The 19,913-nt window shown below is 24.4% G+C and overlaps 9 non-coding genes across 9 annotated transcripts; all 9 read right to left on the bottom strand.

Annotated features, from left to right (window-relative positions):
• Nucleotides 1–495: 495 nt before the first annotated feature.
• On the bottom strand, nt 496–566 carry Trnag-gcc (transfer RNA glycine (anticodon GCC)). Its single transcript has one exon. It is a non-coding gene; the product is annotated as a tRNA-Gly (tRNA).
• A 2,334-nt stretch (nt 567–2,900) lies between these two features.
• Trnag-gcc (transfer RNA glycine (anticodon GCC)) lies at nt 2,901–2,971 on the bottom strand. The gene has a single exon. It is a non-coding gene; the product is annotated as a tRNA-Gly (tRNA).
• A 2,333-nt stretch (nt 2,972–5,304) lies between these two features.
• Trnag-gcc (transfer RNA glycine (anticodon GCC)) lies at nt 5,305–5,375 on the bottom strand. Its single transcript has one exon. It is a non-coding gene; the product is annotated as a tRNA-Gly (tRNA).
• A 2,334-nt stretch (nt 5,376–7,709) lies between these two features.
• Trnag-gcc (transfer RNA glycine (anticodon GCC)) lies at nt 7,710–7,780 on the bottom strand. Its single transcript has one exon. It is a non-coding gene; the product is annotated as a tRNA-Gly (tRNA).
• A 2,334-nt stretch (nt 7,781–10,114) lies between these two features.
• Trnag-gcc (transfer RNA glycine (anticodon GCC)) lies at nt 10,115–10,185 on the bottom strand. The gene has a single exon. It is a non-coding gene; the product is annotated as a tRNA-Gly (tRNA).
• Nucleotides 10,186–12,519: 2,334 nt separating this feature from the next.
• Trnag-gcc (transfer RNA glycine (anticodon GCC)) lies at nt 12,520–12,590 on the bottom strand. Its single transcript has one exon. It is a non-coding gene; the product is annotated as a tRNA-Gly (tRNA).
• Nucleotides 12,591–14,913: 2,323 nt separating this feature from the next.
• On the bottom strand, nt 14,914–14,984 carry Trnag-gcc (transfer RNA glycine (anticodon GCC)). Its single transcript has one exon. It is a non-coding gene; the product is annotated as a tRNA-Gly (tRNA).
• A 2,334-nt stretch (nt 14,985–17,318) lies between these two features.
• On the bottom strand, nt 17,319–17,389 carry Trnag-gcc (transfer RNA glycine (anticodon GCC)). Its single transcript has one exon. It is a non-coding gene; the product is annotated as a tRNA-Gly (tRNA).
• Nucleotides 17,390–19,722: 2,333 nt separating this feature from the next.
• On the bottom strand, nt 19,723–19,793 carry Trnag-gcc (transfer RNA glycine (anticodon GCC)). The gene has a single exon. It is a non-coding gene; the product is annotated as a tRNA-Gly (tRNA).
• Between the last annotated feature and the right edge of the window lie 120 nt (nt 19,794–19,913).

Genomic DNA, 19,913 nt, shown 5'->3' with positions numbered 1-19,913 from the left:
TTACAAACTCGTTAATCACTGTAAATATTTTGCTATAACAAAAGACACATAACTTAATGGTATTTAAATTATTTAATTTAAATAAATTAATTAATGATATTTATATTCTTTTTTTATTATTTACATAAATTTTAACATTTACTTCATAAATTTACAAATATAAAATCTTAAAACAATATTGCGGAAAAAACACAATTATATTGTTATTTTTCCTATCGTTTACTTGGTAAATAATAAAGTGTCTTCGTTAATTAATTTCTCTTGCCAAACTGACTATGCCTAATAAAAACGTGATTAATTAAGAATGGAGCAAAAACTAGCAAGGCGCCAGTCTTGTTTTTTAATAAATTATTTTTTAGTTTAGTTTCCTTACGAAATATTATCGTTTCTTTTAATTTGCCAAAATACGTAATGTAAAAAATATTAATAAGGCCAACCATTCAGCGGCCGCATTTAAATAAATTGAAAACTTGATCTCATAAAAGAAAAAAAAGTTGCATTGGCCGGGAATCGAACCCGGGCCCCCCGCGTGGCAGGCGAGGATTCTACCACTGAACCACCAATGCTTGTTGAAAATTAGCGGCGGTTATTATACTGGCCAGATAAAAATAAACGCCGAAAAAATTAATCATAATTAATTTGTACCAACAGATTCATAATTGCTGTGTTACTAACTAAATAATATTTGTATTATCGAAATTAGATAAAAATTTCTACACCGAATATCCAATTTGGCCGCCTGGTTGAAAGCCAGTAAACTCAACTTCTAGACTATGTAAAAGATATATTATTAGGCGGTAAAACGCCATAAAATGGACCAAATTAAGAACTTGATTATTATGTCTGAATTTTTTTTTTAAATTAAGAAGAAATTTAAATATTTTAACTTATAATTTTTCACTAAATATTTTTTTATAAAGAATTATTACAAAAATTACTGCAATAATGTGCTTTACTAAATATTTATTTTGTTTTTTTGTACAATACCTTGCAATTGTTACGTTATGGACATTATGATTATCACGGATATTTGCAAAATTAAAAATAATTTTTCTTCCGTCGGAATATTAATGTTTTATTTTTTTTAATTTATTAACTCCATTCTATTTTAATATATTCAACTATACGTTTTGTTTGTTGTTGTTCCAATTTTTAATAAAAAATTATACGAAAATGACCCATAGTCAACAAAATTAAAAAATCTACAAAAAAAATTAACTAACATTTGTGTTTATTTTTTTTTAATTTGTTAAAATGCAAATAAAATAGAATGTAAATTTATTTTCTATTAGTACCAAAGACTTAAAAAGTAACTACATTTAAAAATCTGAGCACATCACAATAAAAAGCGTTGTTGGGTGACTGTGTCGGCAGAACGTTGGACTTTTAATTTAAACGCCAAGTATTAAATCAATTATCGATTATTGTTGCCTTAATGCACAAATAAGTACTATCTTTCAAACAAGAATTTAAATTTTTAATGCTACTTTTTATCAGTCTATGTCGTCATAGAAATTGTCCGAGTTAGTTTCTTACGTAAAAGTTGCCAATGTTCACGCTACAGACTTAATAATACAAACTAACTGATGCATAGGTATTTAAATTATAGAAATTAAATAAATTAAACAATATTAATTACGTTAAGCAATTTAAAGTTCAAATAAAATTAAAAAAAGGGTGTCTAAAAATATGTTTAAACTCGTTACTCATATAATTTGTAAATCATTAATCAAACACATAACAACCTAATGCAAATTAATTTAAGTATTAAAATTTTAATTATCCAACTTAAATAAATTAAGTAATTTTATTAACATTTTATTTTTTATTATTATTATTAATTGTTTAAACGTAAACTTACGCTTTTTAAATTTATAAATAAAAACAATTTATCAGACATAGTACCATCGTCATTTACTTCAGAAAATATATGACAAATGTATCGTTTAAATATTTTTAAGTGATTTTGAAAAAATTAAAATGTTAAATTAATTTATTTTTATTTGGTGACAAAATTTTTTTACAAATGTTTACTATAATCAAGCTACAAAACACACAGTAACAGCAAACGTGCCCGGTTAGCTCAGTTGGTAGAGCGTTGAACTTTTAAACCAACAGTCAACGGTTCAAATGCCTTTCTTGACGTTGTTGTTTCTAAACACAGATATGTGTTAATTCTTGATTGTGTTTAAAATTTTTAGACAACGTTGTGTAATTTTATTTATATCGCCATAAAAACCCCTTGCGCTTTTTTTAATTAAATAATTTACCAATATTTACGACAAGACTTAAATATGCAAATTAATTTACATATAAGTGTTTAAATTACCAAAATTAACTAATATTATTTGTAGTAAATATTGTAAAAATAAGTTTAATTCTAATTAAAATTATTTTAAAGTTTATTACAAACTCGTTAATCACTGTAAATATTTTGCTATAACAAAAGACACATAACTTAATGGTATTTAAATTATTTAATTTAAATAAATTAATTAATGATATTTATATTCTTTTTTTATTATTTACATAAATTTTAACATTTACTTCATAAATTTACAAATATAAAATCTTAAAACAATATTGCGGAAAAAACACAATTATATTGTTATTTTTCCTATCGTTTACTTGGTAAATAATAAAGTGTCTTCGTTAATTAATTTCTCTTGCCAAACTGACTATGCCTAATAAAAACGTGATTAATTAAGAATGGAGCAAAAACTAGCAAGGCGCCAGTCTTGTTTTTTAATAAATTATTTTTTAGTTTAGTTTCCTTACGAAATATTATCGTTTCTTTTAATTTGCCAAAATACGTAATGTAAAAAATATTAATAAGGCCAACCATTCAGCGGCCGCATTTAAATAAATTGAAAACTTGATCTCATAAAAGAAAAAAAAGTTGCATTGGCCGGGAATCGAACCCGGGCCCCCCGCGTGGCAGGCGAGGATTCTACCACTGAACCACCAATGCTTGTTGAAAATTAGCGGCGGTTATTATACTGGCCAGATAAAAATAAACGCCGAAAAAATTAATCATAATTAATTTGTACCAACAGATTCATAATTGCTGTGTTACTAACTAAATAATATTTGTATTATCGAAATTAGATAAAAATTTCTACACCGAATATCCAATTTGGCCGCCTGGTTGAAAGCCAGTAAACTCAACTTCTAGACTATGTAAAAGATATATTATTAGGCGGTAAAACGCCATAAAATGGACCAAATTAAGAACTTGATTATTATGTCTGAATTTTTTTTTTAAATTAAGAAGAAATTTAAATATTTTAACTTATAATTTTTCACTAAATATTTTTTTATAAAGAATTATTACAAAAATTACTGCAATAATGTGCTTTACTAAATATTTATTTTGTTTTTTTGTACAATACCTTGCAATTGTTACGTTATGGACATTATGATTATCACGGATATTTGCAAAATTAAAAATAATTTTTCTTCCGTCGGAATATTAATGTTTTATTTTTTTTAATTTATTAACTCCATTCTATTTTAATATATTTAACTATACGTTTTGTTTGTTGTTGTTCCAATTTTTAATAAAAAATTATACGAAAATGACCCATAGTCAACAAAATTAAAAAATCTACAAAAAAAATTAACTAACATTTGTGTTTATTTTTTTTTAATTTGTTAAAATGCAAATAAAATAGAATGTAAATTTATTTTCTATTAGTACCAAAGACTTAAAAAGTAACTACATTTAAAAATCTGAGCACATCACAATAAAAAGCGTTGTTGGGTGACTGTGTCGGCAGAACGTTGGACTTTTAATTTAAACGCCAAGTATTAAATCAATTATCGATTATTGTTGCCTTAATGCACAAATAAGTACTATCTTTCAAACAAGAATTTAAATTTTTAATGCTACTTTTTATCAGTCTATGTCGTCATAGAAATTGTCCGAGTTAGTTTCTTACGTAAAAGTTGCCAATGTTCACGCTACAGACTTAATAATACAAACTAACTGATGCATAGGTATTTAAATTATAGAAATTAAATAAATTAAACAATATTAATTACGTTAAGCAATTTAAAGTTCAAATAAAATTAAAAAAAGGGTGTCTAAAAATATGTTTAAACTCGTTACTCATATAATTTGTAAATCATTAATCAAACACATAACAACCTAATGCAAATTAATTTAAGTATTAAAATTTTAATTATCCAACTTAAATAAATTAAGTAATTTTATTAACATTTTATTTTTTATTATTATTATTAATTGTTTAAACGTAAACTTACGCTTTTTAAATTTATAAATAAAAACAATTTATCAGACATAGTACCATCGTCATTTACTTCAGAAAATATATGACAAATGTATCGTTTAAATATTTTTAAGTGATTTTGAAAAAATTAAAATGTTAAATTAATTTATTTTTATTTGGTGACAAAATTTTTTTACAAATGTTTACTATAATCAAGCTACAAAACACACAGTAACAGCAAACGTGCCCGGTTAGCTCAGTTGGTAGAGCGTTGAACTTTTAAACCAACAGTCAACGGTTCAAATGCCTTTTTTGACGTTGTTGTTTCTAAACACAGATATGTGTTAATTCTTGATTGTGTTTAAAATTTTTAGACAACGTTGTGTAATTTTATTTATATCGCCATAAAAACCCCTTGCGCTTTTTTTAATTAAATAAATTACCAATATTTACGACAAGACTTAAATATGCAAATTAATTTACATATAAGTGTTTAAATTACCAAAATTAACTAATATTATTTGTAGTAAATATTGTAAAAATAAGTTTAATTCTAATTAAAATTATTTTAAAGTTTATTACAAACTCGTTAATCACTGTAAATATTTTGCTATAACAAAAGACACATAACTTAATGGTATTTAAATTATTTAATTTAAATAAATTAATTAATGATATTTATATTCTTTTTTTATTATTTACATAAATTTTAACATTTACTTCATAAATTTACAAACATAAAATCTTAAAACAATATTGCGGAAAAAACACAATTATATTGTTATTTTGCCTATCGTTTACTTGGTAAATAATAAAGTGTTTTGTTAATTAATTTCTCTTGCCAAAATGACTATGCCTAATAAAAACGTGATTAATTAAGAATGGAGCAAAAACTAGCAAGGCGCCAGTCTTGTTTTTTAATAAATAATTTTTTAGTTTAGTTTCCTTACGAAATATTATCGTTTCTTTTAATTTGCCAAAATACCTAATGTAAAAAATATTAATAAGGCCAACCATTCAGCGGCCGCATTTAAATAAATTGAAAACTTGATCTCATAAAAGAAAAAAAAGTTGCATTGGCCGGGAATCGAACCCGGGCCCCCCGCGTGGCAGGCGAGGATTCTACCACTGAACCACCAATGCTTGTTGAAAATTAGCGGCGGTTATTATACTGGCCAGATAAAAATAAACGCCGAAAAAATTAATCATAATTAATTTGTACCAACAGATTCATAATTGCTGTGTTACTAACTAAATAATATTTGTATTATCGAAATTAGATAAAAATTTCTACACCGAATATCCAATTTGGCCGCCTGGTTGAAAGCCAGTAAACTCAACTTCTAGACTATGTAAAAGATATATTATTAGGCGGTAAAACGCCATAAAATGGACCAAATTAAGAACTTGATTATTATGTCTGAATTTTTTTTTTAAATTAAGAAGAAATTTAAATATTTTAACTTATAATTTTTCACTAAATATTTTTTTATAAAGAATTATTACAAAAATTACTGCAATAATGTGCTTTACTAAATATTTATTTTGTTTTTTTGTACAATACCTTGCAATTGTTACGTTATGGACATTATGATTATCACGGATATTTGCAAAATTAAAAATAATTTTTCTTCCGTCGGAATATTAATGTTTTATTTTTTTTAATTTATTAACTCCATTCTATTTTAATATATTCAACTATACGTTTTGTTTGTTGTTGTTCCAATTTTTAATAAAAAATTATACGAAAATGACCCATAGTCAACAAAATTAAAAAATCTACAAAAAAAATTAACTAACATTTGTGTTTATTTTTTTTTAATTTGTTAAAATGCAAATAAAATAGAATGTAAATTTATTTTCTATTAGTACCAAAGACTTAAAAAGTAACTACATTTAAAAATCTGAGCACATCACAATAAAAAGCGTTGTTAAGCGACTGTGTCGGCAGAACGTTGGACTTTTAATTTAAACGCCAAGTATTAAATCAATTATCGATTATTGTTGCCTTAATGCACAAATAAGTACTATCTTTCAAACAAGAATTTAAATTTTTAATGCTACTTTTTATCAGTCTATGTCGTCATAGAAATTGTCCGAGTTAGTTTCTTACGTAAAAGTTGCCAATGTTCACGCTACAGACTTAATAATACAAACTAACTGATGCATAGGTATTTAAATTATAGAAATTAAATAAATTAAACAATATTAATTACGTTAAGCAATTTAAAGTTCAAATAAAATTAAAAAAAGGGTGTCTAAAAATATGTTTAAACTCGTTACTCATATAATTTGTAAATCATTAATCAAACACATAACAACCTAATGCAAATTAATTTAAGTATTAAAATTTTAATTATCCAACTTAAATAAATTAAGTAATTTTATTAACATTTTATTTTTTATTATTATTATTAATTGTTTAAACGTAAACTTACGCTTTTTAAATTTATAAATAAAAACAATTTATCAGACATAGTACCATCGTCATTTACTTCAGAAAATATATGACAAATGTATCGTTTAAATATTTTTAAGTGATTTTGAAAAAATTAAAATGTTAAATTAATTTATTTTTATTTGGTGACAAATTTTTTTTACAATCGGTTACTATAATCAAGCTACAAAGCACACAGTAACAGCAAACGTGCCCGGTTAGCTCAGTTGGTAGAGCGTTGAACTTTTAAACCAACAGTCAACGGTTCAAATGCCTTTCTTGACGTTGTTGTTTCTAAACACAGATATGTGTTAATTCTTGATTGTGTTTAAAATTTTTAGACAACGTTGTGTAATTTTATTTATATCGCCATAAAAACCCCTTGCGCTTTTTTTAATTAAATAATTTACCAATATTTACGACAAGACTTAAATATGCAAATTAATTTACATATAAGTGTTTAAATTACCAAAATTAACTAATATTATTTGTAGTAAATATTGTAAAAATAAGTTTAATTCTAATTAAAATTATTTTAAAGTTTATTACAAACTCGTTAATCACTGTAAATATTTTGCTATAACAAAAGACACATAACTTAATGGTATTTAAATTATTTAATTTAAATAAATTAATTAATGATATTTATATTCTTTTTTTATTATTTACATAAATTTTAACATTTACTTCATAAATTTACAAATATAAAATCTTAAAACAATATTGCGGAAAAAACACAATTATATTGTTATTTTTCCTATCGTTTACTTGGTAAATAATAAAGTGTCTTCGTTAATTAATTTCTCTTGCCAAACTGACTATGCCTAATAAAAACGTGATTAATTAAGAATGGAGCAAAAACTAGCAAGGCGCCAGTCTTGTTTTTTAATAAATTATTTTTTAGTTTAGTTTCCTTACGAAATATTATCGTTTCTTTTAATTTGCCAAAATACGTAATGTAAAAAATATTAATAAGGCCAACCATTCAGCGGCCGCATTTAAATAAATTGAAAACTTGATCTCATAAAAGAAAAAAAAGTTGCATTGGCCGGGAATCGAACCCGGGCCCCCCGCGTGGCAGGCGAGGATTCTACCACTGAACCACCAATGCTTGTTGAAAATTAGCGGCGGTTATTATACTGGCCAGATAAAAATAAACGCCGAAAAAATTAATCATAATTAATTTGTACCAACAGATTCATAATTGCTGTGTTACTAACTAAATAATATTTGTATTATCGAAATTAGATAAAAATTTCTACACCGAATATCCAATTTGGCCGCCTGGTTGAAAGCCAGTAAACTCAACTTCTAGACTATGTAAAAGATATATTATTAGGCGGTAAAACGCCATAAAATGGACCAAATTAAGAACTTGATTATTATGTCTGAATTTTTTTTTTAAATTAAGAAGAAATTTAAATATTTTAACTTATAATTTTTCACTAAATATTTTTTTATAAAGAATTATTACAAAAATTACTGCAATAATGTGCTTTACTAAATATTTATTTTGTTTTTTTGTACAATACCTTGCAATTGTTACGTTATGGACATTATGATTATCACGGATATTTGCAAAATTAAAAATAATTTTTCTTCCGTCGGAATATTAATGTTTTATTTTTTTTAATTTATTAACTCCATTCTATTTTAATATATTCAACTATACGTTTTGTTTGTTGTTGTTCCAATTTTTAATAAAAAATTATACGAAAATGACCCATAGTCAACAAAATTAAAAAATCTACAAAAAAAATTAACTAACATTTGTGTTTATTTTTTTTTAATTTGTTAAAATGCAAATAAAATAGAATGTAAATTTATTTTCTATTAGTACCAAAGACTTAAAAAGTAACTACATTTAAAAATCTGAGCACATCACAATAAAAAGCGTTGTTGGGTGACTGTGTCGGCAGAACGTTGGACTTTTAATTTAAACGCCAAGTATTAAATCAATTATCGATTATTGTTGCCTTAATGCACAAATAAGTACTATCTTTCAAACAAGAATTTAAATTTTTAATGCTACTTTTTATCAGTCTATGTCGTCATAGAAATTGTCCGAGTTAGTTTCTTACGTAAAAGTTGCCAATGTTCACGCTACAGACTTAATAATACAAACTAACTGATGCATAGGTATTTAAATTATAGAAATTAAATAAATTAAACAATATTAATTACGTTAAGCAATTTAAAGTTCAAATAAAATTAAAAAAAGGGTGTCTAAAAATATGTTTAAACTCGTTACTCATATAATTTGTAAATCATTAATCAAACACATAACAACCTAATGCAAATTAATTTAAGTATTAAAATTTTAATTATCCAACTTAAATAAATTAAGAAATTTTATTAACATTTTATTTTTTATTATTATTATTAATTGTTTAAACGTAAACTTTCGCTTTTTAAATTTATAAATAAAAACAATTTATCAGACATAGTACCATCGTCATTTACTTCAGAAAATATATGACAAATGTATCGTTTAAATATTTTTAAGTGATTTTGAAAAAATTAAAATGTTAAATTAATTTATTTTTATTTGGTGACAAATTTTTTTTACAATCGGTTACTATAATCAAGCTACAAAGCACACAGTAACAGCAAACGTGCCCGGTTAGCTCAGTTGGTAGAGCTTTGAACTTTTAAACCAACAGTCAACGGTTCAAATGCCTTTTTTGACGTTGTTGTTTCTAAACACAGATATGTGTTAATTCTTGATTGTGTTTAAAATTTTTAGACAACGTTGTGTAATTTTATTTATATCGCCATAAAAACCCCTTGCGCTTTTTTTAATTAAATAATTTACCAATATTTACGACAAGACTTAAATATGCAAATTAATTTACATATAAGTGTTTAAATTACCAAAATTAACTAATATTATTTGTAGTAAATATTGTAAAAATAAGTTTAATTCTAATTAAAATTATTTTAAAGTTTATTACAAACTCGTTAATCACTGTAAATATTTTGCTATAACAAAAGACACATAACTTAATGGTATTTAAATTATTTAATTTAAATAAATTAATTAATGATATTTATATTCTTTTTTTATTATTTACATAAATTTTAACATTTACTTCATAAATTTACAAATATAAAATCTTAAAACAATATTGCGGAAAAAACACAATTATATTGTTATTTTGCCTATCGTTTACTTGGTAAATAATAAAGTGTCTTCGTTAATTAATTTCTCTTGCCAAACTGACTATGCCTAATAAAAACGTGATTAATTAAGAATGGAGCAAAAACTAGCAAGGCGCCAGTCTTGTTTTTTAATAAATTATTTTTTAGTTTAGTTTCCTTACGAAATATTATCGTTTCTTTTAATTTGCCAAAATACGTAATGTAAAAAATATTAATAAGGCCAACCATTCAGCGGCCGCATTTAAATAAATTGAAAACTTGATCTCATAAAAGATAAAAAAGTTGCATTGGCCGGGAATCGAATCCGGGCCCCCCGCGTGGCAGGCGAGGATTCTACCACTGAACCACCAATGCTTGTTGAAAATTAGCGGCGGTTATTATACTGGGCAGATAAAAATAAACGCCGAAAAAATTAATCATAATTAATTTGTACCAACAGATTCATAATTGCTGTGTTACTAACTAAATAATATTTGTATTATCGAAATTAGATAAAAATTTCTACACCGAATATCCAATTTGGCCGCCTGGTTGAAAGCCAGTAAACTCAACTTCTAGACTATGTAAAAGATATATTATTAGGCGGTAAAACGCCATAAAATGGACCAAATTAAGAACTTGATTATTATGTCTGAATTTTTTTTTTAAATTAAGAAGAAATTTAAATATTTTAACTTATAATTTTTCACTAAATATTTTTTTATAAAGAATTATTACAAAAATTACTGCAATAATGTGCTTTACTAAATATTTATTTTGTTTTTTTGTACAATACCTTGCAATTGTTACGTTATGGACATTATGATTATCACGGATATTTGCAAAATTAAAAATAATTTTTCTTCCGTCGGAATATTAATGTTTTATTTTTTTTAATTTATTAACTCCATTCTATTTTAATATATTCAACTATACGTTTTGTTTGTTGTTGTTCCAATTTTTAATAAAAAATTATACGAAAATGACCCATAGTCAACAAAATTAAAAAATCTACAAAAAAAATTAACTAACATTTGTGTTTATTTTTTTTTAATTTGTTAAAATGCAAATAAAATAGAATGTAAATTTATTTTCTATTAGTACCAAAGACTTAAAAAGTAACTACATTTAAAAATCTGAGCACATCACAATAAAAAGCGTTGTTAAGCGACTGTGTCGGCAGAACGTTGGACTTTTAATTTAAACGCCAAGTATTAAATCAATTATCGATTATTGTTGCCTTAATGCACAAATAAGTACTATCTTTCAAACAAGAATTTAAATTTTTAATGCTACTTTTTATCAGTCTATGTCGTCATAGAAATTGTCCGAGTTAGTTTCTTACGTAAAAGTTGCCAATGTTCACGCTACAGACTTAATAATACAAACTAACTGATGCATAGGTATTTAAATTATAGAAATTAAATAAATTAAACAATATTAATTACGTTAAGCAATTTAAAGTTCAAATAAAATTAAAAAAAGGGTGTCTAAAAATATGTTTAAACTCGTTACTCATATAATTTGTAAATCATTAATCAAACACATAACAACCTAATGCAAATTAATTTAAGTATTAAAATTTTAATTATCCAACTTAAATAAATTAAGAAATTTTATTAACATTTTATTTTTTATTATTATTATTAATTGTTTAAACGTAAACTTTCGCTTTTTAAATTTATAAATAAAAACAATTTATCAGACATAGTACCATCGTCATTTACTTCAGAAAATATATGACAAATGTATCGTTTAAATATTTTTAAGTGATTTTGAAAAAATTAAAATGTTAAATTAATTTATTTTTATTTGGTGACAAAATTTTTTTACAATCGGTTACTATAATCAAGCTACAAAGCACACAGTAACAGCAAACGTGCCCGGTTAGCTCAGTTGGTAGAGCTTTGAACTTTTAAACCAACAGTCAACGGTTCAAATGCCTTTCTTGACGTTGTTGTTTCTAAACACAGATATGTGTTAATTCTTGATTGTGTTTAAAATTTTTAGACAACGTTGTGTAATTTTATTTATATCGCCATAAAAACCCCTTGCGCTTTTTTTAATTAAATAATTTACCAATATTTACGACAAGACTTAAATATGCAAATTAATTTACATATAAGTGTTTAAATTACCAAAATTAACTAATATTATTTGTAGTAAATATTGTAAAAATAAGTTTAATTCTAATTAAAATTATTTTAAAGTTTATTACAAACTCGTTAATCACTGTAAATATTTTGCTATAACAAAAGACACATAACTTAATGGTATTTAAATTATTTAATTTAAATAAATTAATTAATGATATTTATATTCTTTTTTTATTATTTACATAAATTTTAACATTTACTTCATAAATTTACAAATATAAAATCTTAAAACAATATTGCGGAAAAAACACAATTATATTGTTATTTTGCCTATCGTTTACTTGGTAAATAATAAAGTGTCTTCGTTAATTAATTTCTCTTGCCAAACTGACTATGCCTAATAAAAACGTGATTAATTAAGAATGGAGCAAAAACTAGCAAGGCGCCAGTCTTGTTTTTTAATAAATTATTTTTTAGTTTAGTTTCCTTACGAAATATTATCGTTTCTTTTAATTTGCCAAAATACGTAATGTAAAAAATATTAATAAGGCCAACCATTCAGCGGCCGCATTTAAATAAATTGAAAACTTGATCTCATAAAAGATAAAAAAGTTGCATTGACCGGGAATCGAATCCGGGCCCCCCGCGTGGCAGGCGAGGATTCTACCACTGAACCACCAATGCTTGTTGAAAATTAGCGGCGGTTATTATACTGGGCAGATAAAAATAAACGCCGAAAAAATTAATCATAATTAATTTGTACCAACAGATTCATAATTGCTGTGTTACTAACTAAATAATATTTGTATTATCGAAATTAGATAAAAATTTCTACACCGAATATCCAATTTGGCCGCCTGGTTGAAAGCCAGTAAACTCAACTTCTAGACTATGTAAAAGATATATTATTAGGCGGTAAAACGCCATAAAATGGACCAAATTAAGAACTTGATTATTATGTCTGAATTTTTTTTTTAAATTAAGAAGAAATTTAAATATTTTAACTTATAATTTTTCACTAAATATTTTTTTATAAAGAATTATTACAAAAATTACTGCAATAATGTGCTTTACTAAATATTTATTTTGTTTTTTTGTACAATACCTTGCAATTGTTACGTTATGGACATTATGATTATCACGGATATTTGCAAAATTAAAAATAATTTTTCTTCCGTCGGAATATTAATGTTTTATTTTTTTTAATTTATTAACTCCATTCTATTTTAATATATTCAACTATACGTTTTGTTTGTTGTTGTTCCAATTTTTAATAAAAAATTATACGAAAATGACCCATAGTCAACAAAATTAAAAAATCTACAAAAAAAATTAACTAACATTTGTGTTTATTTTTTTTTAATTTGTTAAAATGCAAATAAAATAGAATGTAAATTTATTTTCTATTAGTACCAAAGACTTAAAAAGTAACTACATTTAAAAATCTGAGCACATCACAATAAAAAGCGTTGTTAAGCGACTGTGTCGGCAGAACGTTGGACTTTTAATTTAAACGCCAAGTATTAAATCAATTATCGATTATTGTTGCCTTAATGCACAAATAAGTACTATCTTTCAAACAAGAATTTAAATTTTTAATGCTACTTTTTATCAGTCTATGTCGTCATAGAAATTGTCCGAGTTAGTTTCTTACGTAAAAGTTGCCAATGTTCACGCTACAGACTTAATAATACAAACTAACTGATGCATAGGTATTTAAATTATAGAAATTAAATAAATTAAACAATATTAATTACGTTAAGCAATTTAAAGTTCAAATAAAATTAAAAAAAGGGTGTCTAAAAATATGTTTAAACTCGTTACTCATATAATTTGTAAATCATTAATCAAACACATAACAACCTAATGCAAATTAATTTAAGTATTAAAATTTTAATTATCCAACTTAAATAAATTAAGAAATTTTATTAACATTTTATTTTTTATTATTATTATTAATTGTTTAAACGTAAACTTACGCTTTTTAAATTTATAAATAAAAACAATTTATCAGACATAGTACCATCGTCATTTACTTCAGAAAATATATGACAAATGTATCGTTTAAATATTTTTAAGTGATTTTGAAAAAATTAAAATGTTAAATTAATTTATTTTTATTTGGTGACAAAATTTTTTTACAAATGTTTACTATAATCAAGCTACAAAACACACAGTAACAGCAAACGTGCCCGGTTAGCTCAGTTGGTAGAGCTTTGAACTTTTAAACCAACAGTCAACGGTTCAAATGCCTTTTTTGACGTTGTTGTTTCTAAACACAGATATGTGTTAATTCTTGATTGTGTTTAAAATTTTTAGACAACGTTGTGTAATTTTATTTATATCGCCATAACGCTTTTTTTAATTAAATAAATTACCAATATTTACGACAAGACTTAAATATGCAAATTAATTTACATATAAGTGTTTAAATTACCAAAATTAACTAATATTATTTGTAGTAAATATTGTAAAAATAAGTTTAATTCTAATTAAAATTATTTTAAAGTTTATTACAAACTCGTTAATCACTGTAAATATTTTGCTATAACAAAAGACACATAACTTAATGGTATTTAAATTATTTAATTTAAATAAATTAATTAATGATATTTATATTCTTTTTTTATTATTTACATAAATTTTAACATTTACTTCATAAATTTACAAACATAAAATCTTAAAACAATATTGCGGAAAAAACACAATTATATTGTTATTTTGCCTATCGTTTACTTGGTAAATAATAAAGTGTTTTGTTAATTAATTTCTCTTGCCAAAATGACTATGCCTAATAAAAACGTGATTAATTAAGAATGGAGCAAAAACTAGCAAGGCGCCAGTCTTGTTTTTTAATAAATAATTTTTTAGTTTAGTTTCCTTACGAAATATTATCGTTTCTTTTAATTTGCCAAAATACGTAATGTAAAAAATATTAATAAGGCCAACCATTCAGCGGCCGCATTTAAATAAATTGAAAACTTGATCTCATAAAAGAAAAAAAAGTTGCATTGGCCGGGAATCGAACCCGGGCCCCCCGCTTGGCAGGCGAGGATTCTACCACTGAACCACCAATGCTTGTTGAAAATTAGCGGCGGTTATTATACTGGCCAGATAAAAATAAACGCCGAAAAAATTAATCATAATTAATTTGTACCAACAGATTCATAATTGCTGTGTTACTAACTAAATAATATTTGTATTATCGAAATTAGATAAAAATTTCTACACCGAATATCCAATTTGGCCGCCTGGTTGAAAGCCAGTAAACTCAACTTCTAGACTATGTAAAAGATATATTATTAGGCGGTAAAACGCCATAAAATGGACCAAATTAAGAACTTGATTATTATGTCTGAATTTTTTTTTTAAATTAAGAAGAAATTTAAATATTTTAACTTATAATTTTTCACTAAATATTTTTTTATAAAGAATTATTACAAAAATTACTGCAATAATGTGCTTTACTAAATATTTATTTTGTTTTTTTGTACAATACCTTGCAATTGTTACGTTATGGACATTATGATTATCACGGATATTTGCAAAATTAAAAATAATTTTTCTTCCGTCGGAATATTAATGTTTTATTTTTTTTAATTTATTAACTCCATTCTATTTTAATATATTCAACTATACGTTTTGTTTGTTGTTGTTCCAATTTTTAATAAAAAATTATACGAAAATGACCCATAGTCAACAAAATTAAAAAATCTACAAAAAAAATTAACTAACATTTGTGTTTATTTTTTTTTAATTTGTTAAAATGCAAATAAAATAGAATGTAAATTTATTTTCTATTAGTACCAAAGACTTAAAAAGTAACTACATTTAAAAATCTGAGCACATCACAATAAAAAGCGTTGTTGGGTGACTGTGTCGGCAGAACGTTGGACTTTTAATTTAAACGCCAAGTATTAAATCAATTATCGATTATTGTTGCCTTAATGCACAAATAAGTACTATCTTTCAAACAAGAATTTAAATTTTTAATGCTACTTTTTATCAGTCTATGTCGTCATAGAAATTGTCCGAGTTAGTTTCTTACGTAAAAGTTGCCAATGTTCACGCTACAGACTTAATAATACAAACTAACTGATGCATAGGTATTTAAATTATAGAAATTAAATAAATTAAACAATATTAATTACGTTAAGCAATTTAAAGTTCAAATAAAATTAAAAAAAGGGTGTCTAAAAATATGTTTAAACTCGTTACTCATATAATTTGTAAATCATTAATCAAACACATAACAACCTAATGCAAATTAATTTAAGTATTAAAATTTTAATTATCCAACTTAAATAAATTAAGTAATTTTATTAACATTTTATTTTTTATTATTATTATTAATTGTTTAAACGTAAACTTACGCTTTTTAAATTTATAAATAAAAACAATTTATCAGACATAGTACCATCGTCATTTACTTCAGAAAATATATGACAAATGTATCGTTTAAATATTTTTAAGTGATTTTGAAAAAATTAAAATGTTAAATTAATTTATTTTTATTTGGTGACAAAATTTTTTTACAAATGTTTACTATAATCAAGCTACAAAACACACAGTAACAGCAAACGTGCCCGGTTAGCTCAGTTGGTAGAGCGTTGAACTTTTAAACCAACAGTCAACGGTTCAAATGCCTTTCTTGACGTTGTTGTTTCTAAACACAGATATGTGTTAATTCTTGATTGTGTTTAAAATTTTTAGACAACGTTGTGTAATTTTATTTATATCGCCATAAAAACCCCTTGCGCTTTTTTTAATTAAATAATTTACCAATATTTACGACAAGACTTAAATATGCAAATTAATTTACATATAAGTGTTTAAATTACCAAAATTAACTAATATTATTTGTAGTAAATATTGTAAAAATAAGTTTAATTCTAATTAAAATTATTTTAAAGTTTATTACAAACTCGTTAATCACTGTAAATATTTTGCTATAACAAAAGACACATAACTTAATGGTATTTAAATTATTTAATTTAAATAAATTAATTAATGATATTTATATTCTTTTTTTATTATTTACATAAATTTTAACATTTACTTCATAAATTTACAAATATAAAATCTTAAAACAATATTGCGGAAAAAACACAATTATATTGTTATTTTTCCTATCGTTTACTTGGTAAATAATAAAGTGTCTTCGTTAATTAATTTCTCTTGCCAAACTGACTATGCCTAATAAAAACGTGATTAATTAAGAATGGAGCAAAAACTAGCAAGGCGCCAGTCTTGTTTTTTAATAAATTATTTTTTAGTTTAGTTTCCTTACGAAATATTATCGTTTCTTTTAATTTGCCAAAATACGTAATGTAAAAAATATTAATAAGGCCAACCATTCAGCGGCCGCATTTAAATAAATTGAAAACTTGATCTCATAAAAGAAAAAAAAGTTGCATTGGCCGGGAATCGAACCCGGGCCCCCCGCGTGGCAGGCGAGGATTCTACCACTGAACCACCAATGCTTGTTGAAAATTAGCGGCGGTTATTATACTGGCCAGATAAAAATAAACGCCGAAAAAATTAATCATAATTAATTTGTACCAACAGATTCATAATTGCTGTGTTACTAACTAAATAATATTTGTATTATCGAAATTAGATAAAAATTTCTACACCGAATATCCAATTTGGCCGCCTGGTTGAAAGCCAGTAAACTCAACTTCTAGACTATGTAAAAGATATATTATTAGGCGGTAAAACGCCATAAAATGGACCAAATTAAGAACTTGATTATTATGTCTGAATTTTTTTTTTAAATTAAGAAGAAATTTAAATATTTTAACTTATAATTTTTCACTAAATATTTTTTTATAAAGAATTATTACAAAAATTACTGCAATAATGTGCTTTACTAAATATTTATTTTGTTTTTTTGTACAATACCTTGCAATTGTTACGTTATGGACATTATGATTATCACGGATATTTGCAAAATTAAAAATAATTTTTCTTCCGTCGGAATATTAATGTTTTATTTTTTTTAATTTATTAACTCCATTCTATTTTAATATATTTAACTATACGTTTTGTTTGTTGTTGTTCCAATTTTTAATAAAAAATTATACGAAAATGACCCATAGTCAACAAAATTAAAAAATCTACAAAAAAAATTAACTAACATTTGTGTTTATTTTTTTTTAATTTGTTAAAATGCAAATAAAATAGAATGTAAATTTATTTTCTATTAGTACCAAAGACTTAAAAAGTAACTACATTTAAAAATCTGAGCACATCACAATAAAAAGCGTTGTTGGGTGACTGTGTCGGCAGAACGTTGGACTTTTAATTTAAACGCCAAGTATTAAATCAATTATCGATTATTGTTGCCTTAATGCACAAATAAGTACTATCTTTCAAACAAGAATTTAAATTTTTAATGCTACTTTTTATCAGTCTATGTCGTCATAGAAATTGTCCGAGTTAGTTTCTTACGTAAAAGTTGCCAATGTTCACGCTACAGACTTAATAATACAAACTAACTGATGCATAGGTATTTAAATTATAGAAATTAAATAAATTAAACAATATTAATTACGTTAAGCAATTTAAAGTTCAAATAAAATTAAAAAAAGGGTGTCTAAAAATATGTTTAAACTCGTTACTCATATAATTTGTAAATCATTAATCAAACACATAACAACCTAATGCAAATTAATTTAAGTATTAAAATTTTAATTATCCAACTTAAATAAATTAAGTAATTTTATTAACATTTTATTTTTTATTATTATTATTAATTGTTTAAACGTAAACTTACGCTTTTTAAATTTATAAATAAAAACAATTTATCAGACATAGTACCATCGTCATTTACTTCAGAAAATATATGACAAATGTATCGTTTAAATATTTTTAAGTGATTTTGAAAAAATTAAAATGTTAAATTAATTTATTTTTATTTGGTGACAAAATTTTTTTACAAATGTTTACTATAATCAAGCTACAAAACACACAGTAACAGCAAACGTGCCCGGTTAGCTCAGTTGGTAGAGCGTTGAACTTTTAAACCAACAGTCAACGGTTCAAATGCCTTTTTTGACGTTGTTGTTTCTAAACACAGATATGTGTTAATTCTTGATTGTGTTTAAAATTTTTAGACAACGTTGTGTAATTTTATTTATATCGCCATAAAAACCCCTTGCGCTTTTTTTAATTAAATAAATTACCAATATTTACGACAAGACTTAAATATGCAAATTAATTTACATATAAGTGTTTAAATTACCAAAATTAACTAATATTATTTGTAGTAAATATTGTAAAAATAAGTTTAATTCTAATTAAAATTATTTTAAAGTTTATTACAAACTCGTTAATCACTGTAAATATTTTGCTATAACAAAAGACACATAACTTAATGGTATTTAAATTATTTAATTTAAATAAATTAATTAATGATATTTATATTCTTTTTTTATTATTTACATAAATTTTAACATTTACTTCATAAATTTACAAACATAAAATCTTAAAACAATATTGCGGAAAAAACACAATTATATTGTTATTTTGCCTATCGTTTACTTGGTAAATAATAAAGTGTTTTGTTAATTAATTTCTCTTGCCAAAATGACTATGCCTAATAAAAACGTGATTAATTAAGAATGGAGCAAAAACTAGCAAGGCGCCAGTCTTGTTTTTTAATAAATAATTTTTTAGTTTAGTTTCCTTACGAAATATTATCGTTTCTTTTAATTTGCCAAAATACCTAATGTAAAAAATATTAATAAGGCCAACCATTCAGCGGCCGCATTTAAATAAATTGAAAACTTGATCTCATAAAAGAAAAAAAAGTTGCATTGGCCGGGAATCGAACCCGGGCCCCCCGCGTGGCAGGCGAGGATTCTACCACTGAACCACCAATGCTTGTTGAAAATTAGCGGCGGTTATTATACTGGCCAGATAAAAATAAACGCCGAAAAAATTAATCATAATTAATTTGTACCAACAGATTCATAATTGCTGTGTTACTAACTAAATAATATT

This window comes from Corella eumyota, chromosome 7, assembly GCF_963082875.1.
Source record: "Corella eumyota chromosome 7, kaCorEumy4.1, whole genome shotgun sequence".
NCBI lineage: Eukaryota > Metazoa > Chordata > Ascidiacea > Phlebobranchia > Corellidae > Corella > Corella eumyota.
The sequence above is the reverse complement of the archived record's forward strand: the minus strand, read 5'-3'. Positions and strand labels throughout refer to the sequence as shown.